Source organism: Macaca thibetana, chromosome 19, assembly GCF_024542745.1.
Source record: "Macaca thibetana thibetana isolate TM-01 chromosome 19, ASM2454274v1, whole genome shotgun sequence".
In the NCBI taxonomy this organism is placed as follows: domain Eukaryota; kingdom Metazoa; phylum Chordata; class Mammalia; order Primates; family Cercopithecidae; genus Macaca; species Macaca thibetana.
The window spans coordinates 52,263,574-52,277,634 of record NC_065596.1 but is presented as its reverse complement, the minus strand read 5'-3'; the positions used below and the strand labels follow the sequence as shown (position 1 = coordinate 52,277,634).

The following is a 14,061-nucleotide window of genomic DNA, read 5'->3' as shown; positions in this document are numbered from 1 at the left end:
GCCATCCCTCCCTGACAGTCCCCCTAGAGCCTCCAGGCCAGAGGAGCCTGGGCCACCGCAAGTGGCATGTGGGCAATGTTCACAGGCCTCTTGGCCACTGGTGCCAGGCCAGGGGCCGAGGGGGACAAGGAGGGCTTCCTCCAGCATCTGGATGGGACCTTTGGGCTGAAGGTGTGTGCTGGCCAGCTCTGGGATGCCCTGGTTCCTGCTTAAAGCCTTGCTCCACTTCTCCAGCCTCTGCCCCTCCCATGACCCCTCTGCCACCCAGGGCCAGAGGAGAACGTGGTTTGTAATTAGAAAAATCTCTTTTCTTTAAATCCCAAGGATTGCAAAAAAATAAAGAGGGAGGAAAGAAGCAGAGAAACCAAGAAGCTAAATTTCCACTCAGGAGAGGCATGAAGGGGAGTAAAGAGTGTTGGGCCGGGCCTCCAGTGTGGGGCCGGGACGCCTGGCCGTCTGTCTTGAGACACTGTGTGTCAGGAGCTCCTGGACAGCAGCAGATAGCTCCTGATTGCCCACGCCTGTGGCCACCCAGCCCCAGCCTGGGCTTCTAGCTGCACTGCCTGGGGCTGATGGGGAGCCAGAGAACCCACTTCGCCTCGCACGTCTCTGTTGCACCAAGGGGCTGCTGAGGCCACTGATCCTGGAGGGGCACCACAGAGGGTGAGCCCGAGCCCATTCTGATCCTGTCCCAGTGCCCACCTGCGGTAACACCTTCCTTTCTCGGAACCTAGCCTTTCTCACCCACAAGGTGGGAACGGTGATTTCCACCTCTCGGGAGAAGAGAGAATGGGTAAGAACTGGCTCAGTGGGGACTGGCTGTGGGCTGTGCTTGAAGGGAGCTGCTGGGACAGAGTGGGAGGTCCTGGCTCCCAGGAGTGCCCGGCCAGCATTCCCTTGGCCGGGAGGAGGGTGGGAATGTGCTGATACAGGAAGGCGGCCTGCTTTCTGGCTGGGATATTGGAAAGAAATCCATCTCTCGGGGAGGACAACCTCATCATATTAGAAGTATAGATTTTTGGCTTCAGCTGAAGTTCTCCTTCCCAGGAGGGAAGGGCAGGCTCCCCTACCTTTTACAGCACCTTCAGAGATCCTGAGGCTGCAGGAACCAGCGTCTCTGGGAAGGATTCACCAAGGTAAGGTGGTCAGGACCCAGTGGGCCCTTCCCACAGAGGGTTCAAAAGAATATCTGGGGCCAAGTTCAGGTCTGGGGCCGTGTCCATCCCTGAGGAATTTGGGAGCTCTCTCTTCCCCAGCCAGGTGCCATCTCCCATGGCCCTGACCCAGCTGCACATGGGCAAGGCATCCCATGCTGAGGTAGACACTTCGTGTGTGTCCCATGACAACATGTGTCTGCCTCACCCGATGCCAGGCACTGCAGAGGCTAAAGCCTGGGACCCTCTCCCCACCAACAGTGAAGCATGTTCACCAGAGGGAATTTATTCTGGAGCTATTTTAACAGACAACTCGATTGCAATACTTCCTTTTATTATATATATTTAATTTGCATACAACTAATATAGGTGCAGAATTTTAAACAGCATGTCACACATGGAGTGAAAAAAAGCAGTCTCTGTTTTAACCCTTCTTGACCTGATGCTGGCTCCCCGGGGGGCCACTTTCTACACTTCGAGCTGTTCTAATTGCCCTGGGTTTTTGTTGTTGTTGTTTTTGCTGTTTATTTTTGTAATGTACCATTGGTAATTTATGCCAGATTTCTCACCAGAACGGTGAACTCTTATCGTGATTGTCTACATATTAGGCTGTGTTCTGTTTCTATTTTTTTTCTCCTGAGGATGTCCTTCTGACGGTGTTTGGGTCTGCTAATTGCTCCCAAGAATCGGGGTTCAGCTGCTCTCCCGGTGTCTTCCTTCAATCTCAGCCTGCAAATCGCCTTTGCCACCTCTGTGTTCCATAAGCTACCTCCTCCTCTTTCTCGGTTGCCACCTTTGTTTTGGTGGTGCACATCCTCCAGTGGCTTTTGGAAGAAAGGAGCCTGGAAAATGGCTTTTTAAAGACTTGCATGTTTGAAATGCCATTTGCCCACCATCCCTCTTGATCAACCTATTCAGTTGGATCTAGAATTCTGGGTTAAGATTATATTTTGTCAATGTTGAAGGAATTACCCCATGGCTGTCTTAATTCCTGGGTAGCTTTAGAGAAGCTCAGTGTCTTTTCTAGTCCCAGTCTTTTGACTGTGGCCTGTTTTGTCCTCTGAAGCTTTAAGATCCTCTCCTTATTCCTGTCATTCTGAAAGCCTGCAAGGATGGGCTCTTTCTATCTAGAGACTCATGTCCTATAATCTTAGGATGCCTCCTTGAGTGATTTCTTTCGAAGTGCTCTACCCAGACTTTTCTTTTTTTTTTCTTTTTTTTTTTTTTTTTTGAGACGGAGTCTCGCTCTGTCGCCCAGACTGGAGTGCAGTGGCCGGATCTCAGCTCACTGCAAGCTCCGCCTCCCGGGTTTATGCTATTCTCCTGCCTCAGCCTCCCGAGTAGCTGGGACTACAGGCGCCAGCCACCTCGCCCGGCTAGTTTTTTGTATTTTTTAGTAGAGACGGGGTTTCACCGTGTTAGCCAGGATGGTCTCCATCTCCTGACCTCGTGATCCACCCGTCTCGGCCTCCCAAAGTGCTGGGATTACAGGCTTGAGCCACCGCGCCCGGCCTACCCAGACTTTTCTCAGTCACATCTTTCTGGGACTCTTATGAGTCCTCTATCTGAAATCCTAACTCTGCTATCTGCTGTCTCCTTGGATCTTATCTTTCCTGTCTTACTTTTTTATCTTTTTTCTTTCTGTTCTACTTTGCAGGGGATTTCCTTTAGTTTAATTTCCAACCACTCTATTGATTTATTTTTAAATTCTGTCCTCCTATTTCTACTTTTTAAAATTCTTTTCCTTTCTTTCTTTCTTTCTTTCTTTCTTTCTTTCTTTCTTTCTTTCTTTCTTTCTTTCTTTCTTTCTTTCTTTCTTTCTTTCTTCTTTCTTTCTCTCTTTTCTCTCTTTCTCTCTTTCTCTCTTTCTCTCTTTCTTTCTTTCTTTCTTTCTTTCTTTCTTTCTTTCTTTCTTTCTTTTCTTTCTTTCTCTCTCTCTCTCTCTCTCTCTCTCTCTCTCTCTCTCTCTCTCTCTCTCTCTCTCCCTCTCTCTTTCTTTCTGATGGAGTCTTGCTCTGTGGCCCAGCTTGGAGGGCAGTGGCGAGATCTCGGCTCACTGCAATCTCCGCCTCCCGGGTTCAAGCGTTTCTCCTGCCTCAGCCTCCTGAGTAGCTGAGATTACAGGCGCACGCCACCACACCTGGCTAATTTTTATATTTTTAATGGAGATGTGGTTTCACCATGTTGGCCAGGCTGGTCTTGAACTCCTGACCTCAGGTGAATCTGCCAACCTTGGCATCCCAAAGTGCTGGGATTATAGGCGTGAGCCACTGTCCCCCAGTCTTTTTCTTTCTTTCTTCTTTATTTTAGCAAATGTTCTCTTTATCAATCTCCCATTCCTGTGTCATGGAGTCACGTCCTTTCTTCCCTCTCCGGGGTGTTCATGATGACTTTGTGGGTGTTTCCTCTTGCCCCTGCATTGCCTGCAACTCTGACAAGTTGCTCTTTTGGCCTCTGCCTCTTGCATTGGAGGCTTTCCTCAGACGTGGTGGCCATCTTGGAATGAAGGGCTGGAGGAATTAACCAGAAGGTCTGCAGGCAGGGCTGGCTGACTGAGGCCTTGTGGTGGGTGACAGGCAATGCATGCCCCTTTCCCTGGGAACTGTCACATATGGCATCCACTGGTCTTTATTTTGGGCCAGTCATTTTTTGCCTATGAGAAGTCAGCTGATGTCCTGTGGGCACGGAGGTCAGTTCTGGGGTCCTGGGGGGAAACTGGGGCTCACAGTTCCCTAAGAAGCATTTCTACATATCTCGTTTTTATCAGGGGGTACTGCCTCTGCTCAACTTCTCCAGAGAATGAACTCCACTTTCTGCTAGGCTGATGGCCTTCTCTTTTGGCCACAGAGGGCTGGGAGATTATTGGGGTGATTCTGACTCTCAGCCAGCCCTCTGGTTTTAGCTCTGTCTACACCCCATGCTCAAACGTACCTGGTGCCTCCAGTCCCTGAGTGTCCCCGGCTGCAGCTGCATGGCTGCTCCCACTCACTTGGTTGCTGCTGCTCATCTACTTTCCGTCTGTCTTCGTCTGTTTGTTCTGCTTTAACAAAATCCCCAAGACTGGGTAATTTATAAACAACAGAGATCTATTTTCTCACAGTTCTAGAGTCCGGGAAGTCCAAGACCAAGGCACTGGCTGTGGAGGGCCCAGTCTCTGCTTCCAGGATGGTGCCTTGTTGCTACATCCACCTGAAGGGAAGATCACTCTGTCCTCTAATGGCAGAAGAGAAAACAGCAAAAAGGCCTGAGCTAGTGCCCTCCAGCCCTTCTAAAAGGCACGGACTCATCCCAAGGGCAGAGCTCTAATGCCCTGATCACTTCACAAAAGGCCCCATCCCCCAACACCACCACAATGAAATTAAGCTTCAACATAGGAATTCTGGAGGAGACACATTCAAACCATTGCACCATCTCTCCAACTTTTTGTCAAAATCCCTTTTGTATGTTGTCTCCCTTCCCATTCTCTCTGCTTTGTGAACTTGAGCCTTTTTTATTCTCTTACTGTCAGCTAGTGGGATTTGACATGAAAACAGAGAGGTACTTGCATGGCGACTCTTCCCCTTGTACCCAGAAGAATACGACTGCTGGATAACTCTGTGACAGTCCCTTCCTGTCCCTTGAACTCGGATTGCTCATGTGAGGAAGAGGGAAGTGTTGGGGAGATGGCTTCTCAAGCATGGCTGGCTCTGGTGGTGTTTCTGAGCTTTGCTGAGGTCTCCAGAAACCTTCACAGACTCTGCAGAATGAAGCACCACAGCTTGGTCCAGGGCATCTGCAGATTGAGACGGCCCTCTCTTCCTCCCCAGCCCAGCTGACTCCACCAGGATCCAGCACCCAGCAGTGACCATGCAAGGAGCCCATGGGCCCCCTCCCCAGAGGCTGGGGCATTCCTCCTGTCACATTCCAGCCACCAGGGGAGGAGTCTCCTAGCTAGGACCCTAGACTCGTGAAGCTTCAGGCCCAGCAGAGACGTGGGTATGACAAAAGAGGGAGTGGTAGAGACTGTGGCTCCAGGCAGCTCATGTTCTCTCAAAAGACATGCATTTCAAAGCTTATGTAGCACTGAGCTGTCTTGTAAATACCCACCTCTGTCAGCTGTATGCTCTGTTTTAAAATACAGTATATTAGCAGGAAATTTAAGGTACAATACGGCCAATGGATCAAGAAACAACTGATGCAGACAAGATGGTTTGTTACTCACAGTCCCCACCAGGAGGGGGCACGCCACAACCCCCAGAGCCATATGGGGCAGCACCAGGGTGGGTCTAGAGGCAGAGGGAGAGAGGGGAACACCAGGCCAGGGCCTCCATTGTGGTTTCCATGGGCAGGAATGGGAGAGGGAGGGTAAGCAAGTCTAGGAGGGCTAGTCTGTGCCATTTCAGCTGCTCTGGGGCACAGGGACCGTCCCTGGTTCTCTGGTACTTGGCCCTGGGGTGATGAGAGCAAGTAGAGAGTGGCCTGGAGGACAAGAGCCAGCAGAGGAGGTGGTTGGAGCGTGGGCTCTGGATCAGTTGGGTTGCATTTGAAAGTGCCTTGCTGGTAATGAACTGTTTACCCTCTCTAAGCACGGGCTGGCTCTGGCAGGGGTGGTCCCTTCTGGGCCAGCAAGGCTCCACATGTCCAAGCAACAGAAATACAGAAAATAAGAGATATAACTCATGCGTTCCTCCCTCCCGGCTGCTGGTGAGGCACCTCTGCTACGCATCAGGGGACTGGAGAAGGTGCAGACCTGGCCATGCCAGAGGCCGTATGCTGGGGAGCTTCCTCTTGGACTGAGGGGCTTCTGGGCTGTGTGGGGGAGGAGCAAGTTCTGCTCAGGAAATCCTAAGTAAGGACTCAAGAGGGAACAGGCTGCATTGGGCGGTAAGGCGTTTCTGGATGAGGGCTGTGAGCCGGCTTGCAGGAGAAGTAGGACTTTGAGATGAGTGTGGCTGTATAAAGGAGACACCCCTGAAGAGAGGGCAGATGATCACCAAAAGCTGTGCCACAGGACAGCCCTGGCCACTGAGGGGTGGGGCCTGTGGCTGTGGGAAGTTCTTCCTCTTCCACTTCTCTGTGCCCAACCTGTCCCTGCCCTCTCCTCCTCCTCATCTGGGGCTGTCAACTTGTGGCCCAGTTCTGTGTGTCAATTGGCCTCTAAGAAGTACCCAGCAGCCCCTGCTCAAATCTCCTCTCCCCCTGTCCGGTGTGACCTGGCAGGTGAGTCCCTCCCCAGGCCTTAGGGTGTCATAGGTGATGGGGTACTGTAGACAGATGGGTTTGTGCTCCCCTGTTAAGGCTCCTGCTGGCTGGGGGAGGCTGGGTACCACCCCGTGGTTCCCGGATGTTGGCGGGTCAGGGAGCTGGCGTGGGGCATTGCCCAGGGGAGGGGTCTCCTCAAGTGGTTCCTGATGGCGGAAAAATACAAGTGGTGATTTAGAGGCCGCCCCCACTCGACGGGCTTTCTTAGCTGAAGACGTTCAGCTAATGAACCTCAAGCAGATTCATGGCCGGGTGTGAAGTCGACGGAGTCCTCACTCCGTGGAGACGAGCAGCATAAATCTTTGTTTTTAATGTCTAATGATATGTAAAATATTTAAATTTGCAACGCAGAATTATTAAGCTGCCAAGGTTTTTTTGCCTATTAAAGTGTATTCTTGCCTGAGAATTTATGGGGCACCCTGTGGCCGCCGCCAGCCCCCGTTAGGGGACAGGAGGTATAGATTTGTGGTCTCCTACTGTAAAAAACTTCAGGATCGCCTGACCCTGTAAACTGAAAATTCATGTCTCTCGCCCGGGGACAAATGCATTCTTTGTAAAGGCGGCCCATGGCCAGCCTTGGGCTCATGTTAGTTTATTGTCACTGGTTGATAACGTTTAATGGAAAAGATACAAGAGTGCCAAAGAATTTTAATTATTTTTGTGATAAAGTTATATGTTCGGCCTTGAAAAAGTAGAGATAATGCGGGGATTCATTATTATTCCCAGTGTGTTTAAACAGACAACGCAGAATGCAAACAAAAGCAGATGAAATTTGAAAAGTATTATCAATATTGCAGATAGCAGATGCCCTTTCGAATCAGAACAAGCATATCTTCTATAGCAACTTTATGGTTGAGTAGTTTATTCATTTCCATTAGAAGGTTGTACGTTTCTAAAATATGTAGATGGTATCTAGAAAAACCAACCAACCAGACGGGTCATTCTGCTTGTTTTCCTAAATTTATTATTTCACTTTTGCAGGCCAGGATCGGAGGGGCATTAACATGGGAGTGGAGTCTTATTGTGTCAAATTCTATCTTGTCCATGACCTTTGGCGGGCTCTGTGCTGGCACGGAGAGGAAGTCGGAGTGAGGTGTCTGGACCATGGCGAGGTTTGCGTTTGTCGTTATCTGGGTTGCATTGACGAAGCTGCCAGTCAGGGTCTGCCCGCCTGTCGTTAAACTTTCCATATTCTCTGGGCTCCCTCTGGCACCTGACGGAGGGAAACAGAGTCCAGTAGAAAACTGCACACATCTCTCACCATCCATTTCTTCTTCCTGTGCCTGCCTCTCTGCATTCAGATGTGCAGAGGTGGTTTGAGTCCTGTCTCAATGTGTAGAAACGGACCTGACTTCTTCCCAGGGCTGTGGGCTTCCCTGGTGTTGTGCCAGGGGATAAAGTTCTGGCTTTCTTGAGCAGTCAGGGCTTTCCAAGTTGTGCCAGTTTTTTTTGTTTTTTTGTTTTTTTGAGATGGAGTTTCACTCTTGTTGCCCAGGCTGGAGTGCAGTGGCATGACCTCGGCTCACTGCAACCTCTACCTCCTGGGTTCAAGCAATCCTCCAGCCTCAGCCTCCTGAGTAGCTGGGATTACAGGCATGCACCACCACGCCCAGCTAATTTTTGTATTTTTAGTAGAGACAGAGTTTTGCCATGTTGAGCAGGCTGGTCTTGAACTCCTGACCTCAGGTGATCCACCTGCCTTGGCCTCCCAAAGTGCTGGGATAGCAGGTGTGAGCCACCGCGCCCAGCCGTGCCAGTTGTTTTTTAAGGTTAGGAGCGGTCCCTAGAGAACCAACTGATCCCAAAGCTCCACTGACTCCTCTTGGAACCTGATCACCTACCTACCTTGATTTTTCTTTCTAGGAAATGGATCAATTGTTGCCCTCGTGTTCACTGAATGAAGTGGCTTAGGGCCCCAACTTTGCAGCCAGACAGAGCCTTGGGCAAGTTACCCTGGCCTGGGAGCCCCCACACCCAACACTCCACATGTTCTCAGCTATAACGTGGGCTGCAGACACCCATGTTGCCAATGTTCTTACTGTGATTGTTGTTTTTCTTCCACTGGCAGATGCACAGGAAATGGCTCTCTCTGCTGAACTGAGCACCTCTGGGGCTCCTTCCTGGCCCGGGGTTTCTTTGAGACAGGCCCAGGAGAGTGACAGCTGGGCCTGACAGGGAAGGACAGGCTGTGACTCACAAAGGTGCAGGAGTCCTTATCCCGGAGTCACCGGGAGCTGACGGGCTAGGCCATGGGGAGGCCTTGAGACCAAGGTCTGACTTTGGAGATGAGCCAGGCTTGGCTGGGCGCCTCCAGTGGTTTTGAACAGAGGGCGCCATGAGTTAGCTGGTGCTTTCAGAAAGCTAAACCTGGCAGCAAGTGGCTTCTTCAGAGAAGGGACTCACCCAACATCAGAATGTTTACCAAAATCGATCACACGGTGGGCCGTAGAGGAGGTCTCGTTACACTGCAAAGAATCTGTGTGGTTATACCGTGTCTCTGATCACAGTGAAATACAACCAGAAATTAAAAGCAGAAGAATAGCTCAGAAATTCTGTTTGGAAGCTAAATAGCATATTGAAAATAGAAACAATAAAATAAATCAGAAAAATCAAGGATGACATGATTTTGGGGATGCTACATGCCCAAATTTGTGGAACAGAGAGAGAGGGAAATCTGTGCCTTTAAATCCATTTATCAGGAAACAAGAAAAGCTGAAAACAAACCAACTAGGTGTTTGCTCCTAGAAACTGGAAAAAGAGTCACAGAGCAAACCTAAAGGAACGAGAAAGATGACAGGAATAAGGACAAGGGCAGGCACAAATAAAATAGAGATTAGCAAAAGTGCAGACAGGTTCTTTGGAAAGATTAACAGCGGCAGAGGGAGGGCCACGAGATGGTGCTGTCAGGAGGGCGTGCAGGACACAAGATGCTTTGGGATGTAGGCATGGGGAAAAGGGAACCAGGTTTCTCTACGCATCTCACAGGACTGGTTTGCCTGGGACAGCCCTGGATTCTGCCTGTGATCCTGGCTATCACTCATGGCATCTCCTATCCATGATAGGAGATGGGTCCTGCTTTGGAAGGTAACTGACACCAGTGCTGTCCAATACGGAACCAAGACCCATGTGTGGCTACTGATATGTGCGGTTGGTGCAAATTCACACCAGATTTTGAAGATTTAGTATGAAAACAAGAAAGTACAGCCGGGCGCAGTGGCTCAAGCCTATAATCCCAGCACTTTGGGAGGCCGAGACAGGCGGATCACGAGGTCAGGAGATCGAGACCATCCTGGCTAACATGGTGAAACCCCGTCTCTACTAAAAAATACAAAACACTAGCTGGGCGAAGTGGCGGGCGCCTGTAGTCCCAGCTACATGGGAGGCTGAGGCAGGAGAATGGCATAAACCTGGGAGGCGGAGCTTGCAGTGAGCTGAGATCCGGCCACTGCACTCCAGCCTGGGTGACAGAGCGAGACTCCGTCTCAAAAAAAAAAAAAAAAAAAAAAAAAAGAAAGAAAGTAAAACATCTCATATATATATGTATATGTGTGTGTGTGTATATATATATATTTTTGAGACGTAGTCTTGCTCTGTCACCTAGGCTAGAGTGCAATGACATGATCTCAGCTCACTGCAACCTCCGCCTCCCGGGTTCAAGTGATTCTCCTGCCTCACCCTCCAGAGTAGCTGGGATTACAGGTGTTACCACCACTCCCAGCTAATTTTCATATCTTTAGTAGAGACGGGGTTTTGCCATGTTGGCCAGGCTGGTCTCGAACTCCTGACCTCAAGTGATCCAACTGCCTCAGCCTCCCAAAGTGCTGGGATTACAGGTGTGAGCCACGGCACCCAGCCTCATTAATATTTTCTATGTTGATTATAAGTTCAATAATATTTTGGATCTATTGAATTAAGAATTAATACATTGTTAACATTATTTCCACCTGGTTCTTTGATGTGATTACTAGAAAATAAAACATGATGTCTGTGGTTTGCATTCTATTTTTCTGTTCAGTGCTGATTGACACGCTCACTCCAGCCATGGGCAGGACGTTGGGATAGGCCTGGTTAAAGGCAAAGGCTTGGGGTTTAAATGGAGACCCCAGAATAAACTTGTCTTAGTCAAATACCATCTCCCTACGTTTCAATTTCCCCTTCTCTAAAGTGGCAATAGGACGGGTCTCGGTCTCCAAGTGAGGAAGGTCCACTTAGGTAACTTGCGTAAAGCACTCAGCGCTGTGTGCTTGGCATTCATTAAGTATTAGTTGCCAGTCATAAAACAGCGTAACGATGAGACGCTCTTCCCCCACAGCCCTGTGACGCCGCTTTATTGCTTAGGAAGTGATAGTACACTGAAATGTTCAGTGGTTTGCCCATGGCCTCAGGAGAGCAAAGCTGGCCTGCCCATCACACCGCACGACAGTGGGGTAAGATGGGCAGCGGGATCTGTCGCCTGTGCTCCTGTGAGTGCCTGGCCTGGTAGAGGCGGCTTCTTTGCTTCTTCCTTTTTTTTTTTTTTTTTTTGAGGCGGAGTCTCGCTCTGTGCAGACTGGAGTGCAGTGGCGCGATCTCGGCTCACTGCAAGCTCCGCCTCCCGGGTTCCCGCCATTCTCCTGCCTCAGCCTCCCGAGTAGCTGGGACTACAGGCGCCGCCACCACGCCCGGCTAATTTTTTGTATTTTTAGTGGAGACGGGGTTTCATTGTGTTAGCCAGGATGGTCTCCATCTCCTGACCTCGTGATCCGCCCGTCTCGGCCTCCCAAAGTGCTGGGATTACAGGCTTGAGCCACCGCGCCCGGCCGCTTCTTTGCTTCTAACCAGCCTTCCTTCCTCCGGCTCATCCTACTCTTCCCTAGAAGCTTTCTCTGCCCACCCAGCCCCCACCAATCTCAGCCTGTCCCGGCCTCGAGGGAGGTGAGGATGTTCTCTCGGCCTCCTCTGCGCATTCCGGGTTTCCCCAAGTTTGGAGCTTCGACTTTCCCCCTCTTTCTCCCCGCTTGGTGCCCCCAGCACAGAGCATGAGTCTTGGTCCTCCACAGAGCTTGGCTGGGAGCTTGACAAATGTTTCTTGGTTCGTCAAACAAACTCTCCGGCTTGAACTAAGTGCCTTTCTTTCAGATTTCGGAATGGATGGGTTTCAGCCATAGCAAATCTGAGAGTCCTGGTGTGCAGAAATGCCCTTGGGTGCCCTTGTCTCTGCACGGCTGCCAGAGCTGGTCACCCCAGCCAGACATGCTGGTCTGGGCGCCTCCTGGGAGGAGCCCCAGGTGATGGCACCTGTTTTCATGAACAACACAGCAATCTCCACTTCAGTAAGGGCCGACCGTGCTGTTGATTCCTTTCCTGAGACCCTTCTCCCCCTGCCCTGGTTCTAAGTGTAGATCCCTGGAGATCTAGGTCTGACCAGATGAGACTAAGAGGGGGTGTAGACAAGGAGCCATGGGAGGCAACACTCCCGGTGGTGGATTCCCGCCTCAGTTCCAGGGAACTCAGAATCTGGGGGCCACGCTGGCAACATCTGTCTCTTGGCTTCCCAAAGAAAGACTAACGTGCCAGCAAAGCCAGGAAATGTCAAGACCAAGAGCTCACATGGACATAGAACTTCACAGTTGACAAAATACTTTATGCTCTTTTATTTAATTTTCACAAAATCTCTGCTAAAGAGTGGTATTATCCCCATTGTACAACAGAGGAAGCCCAGACAAGTGAAGTAACTTGGCCAAGAACTCATAGGGCTTGAAAGGGGCCCACCCCTCACCTGGCTGGTGTGAGGGTTTGGATGAAGTAATGCATACCAGTGCCCAAGACAGAGGAAGCACCCTGTGAATGGTGGCCACTGTTGCTACCATTGGGCCCGAGATGTTGGAGAAGTCCCTGAGTCCAATCAATTACCTGGGAGGGTGAAGCGGTGAACCCTGGGAGAGGGCGGATGAGGTGCTGTTGACGGAGACCCGGTTCCCTCGAGGCTGGGAGGCACCTCCAGCTTCCGACTCCTCCCGTTCTCCAGACTCCTCTGGGAGCAGACCCTGCAGCCTGGTCTCTCTCACTCTTGCAGGGTCTCTGAACCTGAAAGCAGCTTGCGAAGGGTGTTCTGTTGCAAGGCATAGGGGGTTTATCGGAGGAACCTGGATTACCGGAGGAGTCCGAGGTTGGAGGTGCCATCCAGCCTCCAGGGCACCATCCTCCCTCGACAGCGTGTCACTCACTCTCTCCCAGGGCTGCACCGCTTCACACTTCCAGTCCTCTGTATGTCTTCTGTCTCCTGTCTGTCTGCATCAACACGGTGACTTGTCCAAGCCCCATGACCGTGCAGGGCCAGATCCCACCACTGTTGCACTGCTTGGTCGGCTCAGTTCCAATAGGCTGTCACCTGGCTTCCTGGGCCCTGCATCCAGCCCTGAATTAGCCACATGTCATGGCACACTCAGGCCGAGTCATGAATTTGGAAGGGGACAATGGCTGGCTTGACAGGGTGGACACACTGAGCTGGGTCCTAGGATGAGCTTGCCCACCCTGTGGTGTGACGAGGGGAGCCTTACACCTACACGTATTAGGGACCAAGGAGGGAGGTGGCCACTTTCATCATGGAGCTGTCTCCGCAGCCCGCATCTCTGGAAAGGAGCCACGATTTCCCTGCCTGGCTGCTCCCAGCCACGACCCCAGTAGCCCTCCGTGGGGACCAGCTGAAGGGACTTTTTCTGAGTGTCAGCAGAGGGCAGGTGCCTCTGTTTTCTAAGCTCTGCCTTTTTTTTTTTGTAAATTGAGCTTCTTAAAATCATCCTCTTTGGGACAAGCGGCCTTGACTCTTCTCCCATGATGTGCAGGGCTAATGTTAAAAGGTAAAATTGTGTGCGGGTTCCCAGGCAATCATAATTAGAGTAATTGTCCTGTGTTGCAGACACCCCTCTTTCTTGGAAGCTCAAAGCACTCTGTGAGCATTATCCAATTAATTCTGGAAATAGCCGGGTGAGAGAGGTGGGGACAGACCATGCACTGTTTCTGGCCAGAGAACGACAGCCGTGAGAGGTTAAGTGACTTGCCCAAGGTCCCAGAGTCGGAAACTGAGACCTGTTCAGCGCTCAGTGGATTAGCATCCAAAAAGCATTTACTCCACAGCTGCAGCTCACATGGCAGGTAGGAAGGCCCAGTTTCATATGAGTGGCAGAAATTCCCCATCCAGCTCCCAGGTCGCAGTTTTCTCCTAAACCCAGTGGCGTAGCCCCTACCCTGTCCACCTTAGCTGACTACTGGGCCTCCTGCACCCCTCCCAGCTCCTGCAGACCTCTGAAGGTACTGAAGAACCTGAATAAATGTTCCTGTAGAAAACAGGCGGTGGTGAACCAAGAGAACTAACCAAGCCAGATACATTTTATGGGCTGCAGAACAAATTAGCTATGAGGAATAACTGTTTTTGAGAAATAACAGTCATAACTGTTTAAGTAGCTCTCTTGCTGGTGTGGTTTTATGGCTAGCCTCCACTGAACTATAGACATGCCAACCCACGGGGCAGATGGGCAGTGGGACCCCTACAAGTGACTTTGACCCCAGGTTCCATGACAGAAATGGACTATGGACACCCCAGGTCATGCTGGGGAAACCGGTGGGAGAGAGTGAGGCCCTACTGGTGACCTGTGAGAGTCCAGGGTGTGCTGGGACATGGGTAGGA

General features: G+C 50.9%; 1 protein-coding gene across 6 annotated transcripts in view; it reads right to left on the bottom strand.

The window, feature by feature from the left end:
* Positions 1 to 14,061, bottom strand: part of LOC126943623 (cytochrome b-c1 complex subunit Rieske, mitochondrial) — a 1,156,760-nt gene that overhangs the window by 866,000 nt on the left and 276,699 nt on the right. Inside the window, exon 1 of one of the 6 annotated variants that reach the window (XM_050772585.1) lies at positions 4,110 to 4,113. The exons of the other annotated variants lie outside the window; for them this stretch is intronic. The gene's annotated coding sequence lies outside the window, so the exon portion shown is untranslated. Of the gene's footprint in view, positions 1 to 4,109; positions 4,114 to 14,061 lie in introns of those variants that run through there. 6 annotated transcript variants of the gene reach the window in all.